Below are 5,904 nucleotides of genomic sequence, written 5' to 3'. Positions count from 1 at the left end.
TGCTAAATGCTCCCACTTGGACCATTTTTTCGTCGACTCGAAGGTAAAATACAATTTTATTATAAAAAAACGTAAGAGTATTAAAAAATCATGTAGCGCACCAAAGAATGGCTATAGTACTTGAGATAATTGTAAAAAAAGTTTATAGATTTATTGCCTGGTTTAGGCCTGAAAACGGGATAAGTGTTTTTCTCTGAATGCTCCCACTCGGACTTCTCCCGAAACATATATGAAATAAGGTTGAAAACCTTCTTTAAAATTATTTTTAACGTATCGGAACATAAACCGAGTCATGTATACCCATTATTCTTTATTAGTTTCAAATATTTCTATTCAAAAGTCAGTCTTTTAAAGGTTTTTTTTATGAAAATGGAAAATGCTCCCACTCGGACTCGATTTCAGAGATGCTCCCACTCGGACCCAAATTTATACATTTTGAAAGCACATTGCTTTGTTAGCTTTTATGGATTATTCTCACAATTTTAACACCATTTTGTCAATAACTTCTGTGTTTGGCAACATTAACTTTTCATTCTTTTTACAGAGATCACTTCTTTGATTCTGTAGAATGACGTCGTTGGGCAGGAACAAGGTGCCATGGCAAAGTTTCAACTGACAGGATCACTATACAAAAAGGTGCACTTGGCTTGTGTTGCATCCGAAGGGATAATTCAAAATTATTGCCAACAACAAGCTAGGACTATAAGACTTTAAATGGGCAGTTTGGATCTCAAGAATAAAGTTTTGTTTAGATGTTAAAAAATTGTGGTGTTTTACAAAGAAGTCATTTTTCATTGTTTAGTACCATACCGGATTAAGATTCTGCTGGACTCGTGCACATTTTAGAGGCCAGCATTTATTCAATAATTGCTGACTTTAATATCTTGTTAATAATTTAAAACCCATTGGTTTGCGTGTTTGTTAAACTTGTGATTTAGGTTTTAAAACAGCATAATGGTACGTTTATGAACATAAAGAAGTCAATATCTATCGGTTGATTTGAATAGTTTATTAAAGAACAACATGTAAATCATTTTTGTCATGAACTGGTTAAAAAGTCAATGTACTGCCATACTACGGCGTCACAATTATTAACAACTTTGACAATTTTAAGTATGAAAGTTATCATGTGTTCGTATTTTTACCTAAATAAAAAGATAAAAAAAATAAGAAAACAAAGTTCATAGTTATTTCTTTATCACAGTCTTTACCATATTTTGGTAATCAAAGATCATGAAAGTTATATTTCAGGCTGTTACCAATTGAAATTGTCTATAAATTAAATGTATTAATATTTATGGTACTTAAACAATTTTCAAACATAAAGGAATATGTAAAATACGTACTGCAAATGCTTGTCCAAAATATATGTAATCATTAAAATATACATGTATGCATAATGCATTCATTTCCTTTTGAAAGATTCAACTTACACTTAATGGAAAATATATTTCTAATTACCTCCCTTTATGAAATGTAAATTCGGTATTATATTTACAAATAATGCTTTTCGGGACATACAATATTGATAAATCTTCATTTAAGCATTATATTTATGAATAAAATCATAGAAAAATGATTTCAGGATATTTGAATGACGTTAAAATAATAACAATAATACAAGAAGGAATCACAGACAGCAAAATCCCCCGCCATAAGGAGGAAGTACATTTCAAAGGGGGAAGTAACCCTTACATACGTGTAAAAAATCCAAGTAATGATACTCGTGAAAATTAATGAAAAGTTATAGCCTAGACATAATAAATCATGACAAAAATAACACTCCCATGAAAAAAACAAAGTAAAACAACAAAGAAGCATTAAGTGAACACTTCTGGTCCTTATGCTCTGCTATTCACTTCTATTAAACATGTTCAATATAAAGTTTTAAGTTTATATCTCAAATACCTTTAGAGGTATGGTCCTTGCAAACTAATGATAGTGAATACAAAGAGCAATAACTCCAAAACTGGAGAGTTGTCATTCTTGTTTGCGGTATTTTACTTTATTGAAATCTATCCTCCAGTGGTGAAATTTCAGATGAATTGATCCTTTATGACACATTGTCCAAAAATTAACGCAAAAAACTGAACAAAAGACAATTACTTCAAAGAACTATTATTCTTGTGTTTTCTAGAGTATTCCTCCTCAATGAGATATATCCACAGTTGGTATCTAAAATATTTGCTCCAGCTTGACCGTGCCAAGATGTCCTGCCATGTGCTTCCTTACGTCGCAATGTGGTTTATACCTTTTCCCATACTGGTCACAAATACAAATACTTTCTGCAAAACAAAACGTTATTATATTTTTAAAATGTATAAACAATTTGTTTCTTATTTAAGCGACTCTTCTAAACGAGGAATTGTTTCAACACAACTTTTTTTCCCTTATACTAATCCTCTAAGAAGACATATTTACGAGACTGTTTAGTAATTTAAATATTAGTATCGTATTTTAAAAATGCCGTTTCATTGAATTCTTACTGATTATATGAATGTGAATATAAAGATATTTTGAAAAAAATAATAATATCTTGAGACAGCAATGTGCTTTCAAAATTTGTATAAATTTGGGTCCGAGTGGGAGCATCTCTCAAGTAGAGTCCGAGTGGGAGCATTTTCCATTTTTATAAAAAGAATTAAGAAAAACTGACTTTTAAATAGAAACATTTGTAACTAATATAAAATAATGGGTATACGAGGGTTGTCCAAAAAATTCGTGCACTGCAGTTATTGTCGTGAGAGTTATTGATAGAAAAACATGAATTATATATCACCTGAAGGGGAAATCTGTCTCAGATAAGAAAACAAAAGAAAAAGCCGTGTAACTGTAATGTCATGAAAACAAATCGCCATACAGTTACCTTGGTAACGTAATAGCGGCGCACGACAAAAAATTGGGTTAGTTCATGACTTTGATGCATCATAGTTTTCTTTAAACACTACATATTAATGTCAAAATTCAGGAAAAAGTGTGTATACGTATTCCTGACGTCAATAGAAAAAATGACGTCATTGCCCAATTATAACGGCCGTAACAAACATTTCTGTGTGGTCGTCAATACTGTAATAACGTGAAAATTTTAGTCGCTAAACGTCTGGAAATACGGACGATCATTAAATTTTGGGCAAGTATTGGAAAAACACCGACAGATACCTACAAAGAATTTAAAAGGGCAGTGTGACAAGTTCATTGTAACGAAGGCTGGTTTTTGAATGACACAAATGCTCTGTAGAGGGGCGAGAGGAGGTAGATGATGACAACCGGTCAGGCAAACGTTCGTCCGTAATTCCGGCGCATGTGACGAGGGTTGTCCAATATACTCATGCACTGGTGGAATATGTTACATGTACGTTACATAAGATAAAAAAACAACTAAAAATTATTTGCATTAATCATTCCTCTATTGACAGTAAAACAAATTATGACATAAAAAGCAAATGCCACTTTACAAGCGACAAAATAATTAATATTACCATAGTAATGAACTAACCCATTTTTTGTCGTGCGCCGGTATTACGTTACTAAGGTAACTTAATGACCATTCTTTTACACGACACACCGATTACACGGCTTTTTCTAATGTTTTCTTATTTGAGATAGATTTCCCCTTCAAATGATATATAATTCATGGTTTTTCATTAATAACTCTCACGGCAATAACTGCAGTGCACGAATTTTTTGGACAACCCTCGTACATGACTCGGTTTATGTTCCGGTACGTTAAAAATAATTTTAAAGAAGGTTTTCAACCTTATTTCATATATGTTTCGGGAGAAGTCCGAGTGGGAGCATTCAGAGAAAAACACTTATCACGTTTTCAGGCCTAAACCAGGCAATAAATCTATAAACTTTTTTTACAATTATCTCAAGAACTATAGCCATTCTTTGGTGCGCTACTTGATTTTTTAATACTCTTACGTTTTCTTATAATAAAATTGTATTTTACCTTTGAGTCGACGAAAAAATGGTCCAAGTGGGAGCATTCAGCAGGTGCGCGATGACGTAGTATCCTACCATTGATGTTATGTGTATCTCGGTACTACATAAACTTCCATGTTATCATACGTATGTAACATTTTCGAATTGTATATATCAGTTAGTAGGAACTGAATCAAATTTACGTTTTAAAAATGTATGATCAACTCGAAGTAACAACGATTTGTACGTAAGTCATGATTCACTGGTAGTCTTAATTATATAAATCTAGCAGACATTTATTTTAAAACTTTTCTACTCGTATAAAAATTTATTTGAGCCGCGTCACGACAAAACCAACATAGTGCGTTTGCGACCAGAATGGATCCAGACCAGCCTGCGCATCCGCGCAGTCTGATCAGGATCCATTCTGTTCGCTATCAGTTTCTCTACTTATTAAAATGTTTAAAAGCGAACAGTTTGTTGGTTTTGTCGTGACACGGCTCATTTATTAACAGCCATCAGTTATTCTATTTTCTCTCGCAGCTAAATACTAGTAAATAATATCCCTGCACTAAATTTAAAGGAGGAATCACGTTCTCATGCTATGGCTTGAATTTCTCACGCATTTCACATAATTACAGATATTCTTATTTATTTAAAACTCGCTGACACGCGGTATGCGTTTACTATCGCATCTTTGAGGCGACCTGAAGCCGCGATCATTTCTCGATTCGAGGCGAAAGATCCGTGGATTTATTTTGTATGTTCATAAGCGGATAATTTTGCATATTAAAATTAATACAGATTCCCTTGTATTGAAGACGATCATGTAGGATCCTCAATTTGTGTGAATATGGTTTTCGGAGAAGCTCGTTTTTGTCTGCACATAATACAGTGCTATGTAGAGCCTATGAAAATAATGAACTATGCATTTTATGTTTTATATCTTCTTATTTTTTAATATATGGTTTACGCCGCTTTCAACAGTATTTCAATTATAGCTGAGGGAATTTAACAAAACCAGTGTTTCTCACAGTATCAAATTATCTACGGAAATAAATGACAGGAGTCCGAGGTGGACCTTGAAACATTTCATACACAGTAAACAATTTTGAAGGATAATCTATTAGTACAATACGCAATCGTGTCTCGAATTCATGCCCTCCGAATTCAGCGTAAGACCACTTTACCGATTACAACGTGGCAACAGAAGAATATTCAAAGTTAAAAACCCGATTATGATCTCCCTTAATAAGGCAGAAGTCCACTTTATTGTTTACATCATAAACACGTGTTTGTGGTGTGTGTTTTCGTTTTGTTTTTTCTATTTTTTTTTTTAAAGCAAACTGTATTGTATTAAAAAAATGAACACGATAACGTCAACATAATACATAATTCGTATTCAGTGGTAACAAAAGTTGCACAAGTTATTTAATAATAATATTTTGTATTTAATTAAAATAAACAGGATAACATCTACAGAGAAATGCCCTTTGTTGCCTAGAGCGGTTGCCCTACAGAGGTAAAATGTAGTGGAGCCCTTTAGAAATAAACAAGAAAAGCATTGATGCAAAGCATCAAAGGGCGACGCCAAAAGAATTCGATCCAGGTTTGCACCTAAATACTTAACAAAAGATGTGTACTTTATAGCAGTACCATTTCATGTGACCTGGAGGCTTGGCCCAGTTTATGTTGAAACTTAAAAGTTTATGTTGAAACTTAAACCAAAAAGAATAGACTCTGTCTTGCCAAGATGCAAGGACAATTCATAGTCAATAAACCAATCTTAAGATTTACTTTACCAGATACAAGGATACCTGAGTCATCATCATATAATGACAGGCACAAGTATCACACCTGGGAAGAAAAAATATGACCAGATTAATAAAAAATCTGTGTTCATCTTAAAAGTGTCAAAAACCAAAAAAAAAAAATGTAAATAATGACCCCCTTTAAAAATATACTATTAACTTTAAGTAT

General features: G+C 32.8%; 1 long non-coding RNA gene across 1 annotated transcript; it reads right to left on the bottom strand.

Moving 5' to 3' along the window:
- Positions 1–994: 994 nt before the first annotated feature.
- LOC132726964 (uncharacterized) lies at positions 995–4,031 on the bottom strand. Its single transcript, XR_009625273.1, has 2 exons — positions 3,953–4,031; positions 995–2,285 (listed from the first exon to the last, which is right to left on the bottom strand). It is a non-coding gene; the product is annotated as an uncharacterized LOC132726964 (long non-coding RNA).
- Between the last annotated feature and the right edge of the window lie 1,873 nt (positions 4,032–5,904).

Source organism: Ruditapes philippinarum, unplaced genomic scaffold, assembly GCF_026571515.1.
Source record: "Ruditapes philippinarum isolate M1 unplaced genomic scaffold, ASM2657151v2 ctg11785_1_1_1_1, whole genome shotgun sequence".
NCBI classification, from domain to species: Eukaryota; Metazoa; Mollusca; class Bivalvia; order Venerida; family Veneridae; genus Ruditapes; species Ruditapes philippinarum.
Note: the sequence above shows the minus strand (reverse complement) of the source record. Positions and strands in the feature narration are given on the sequence as shown.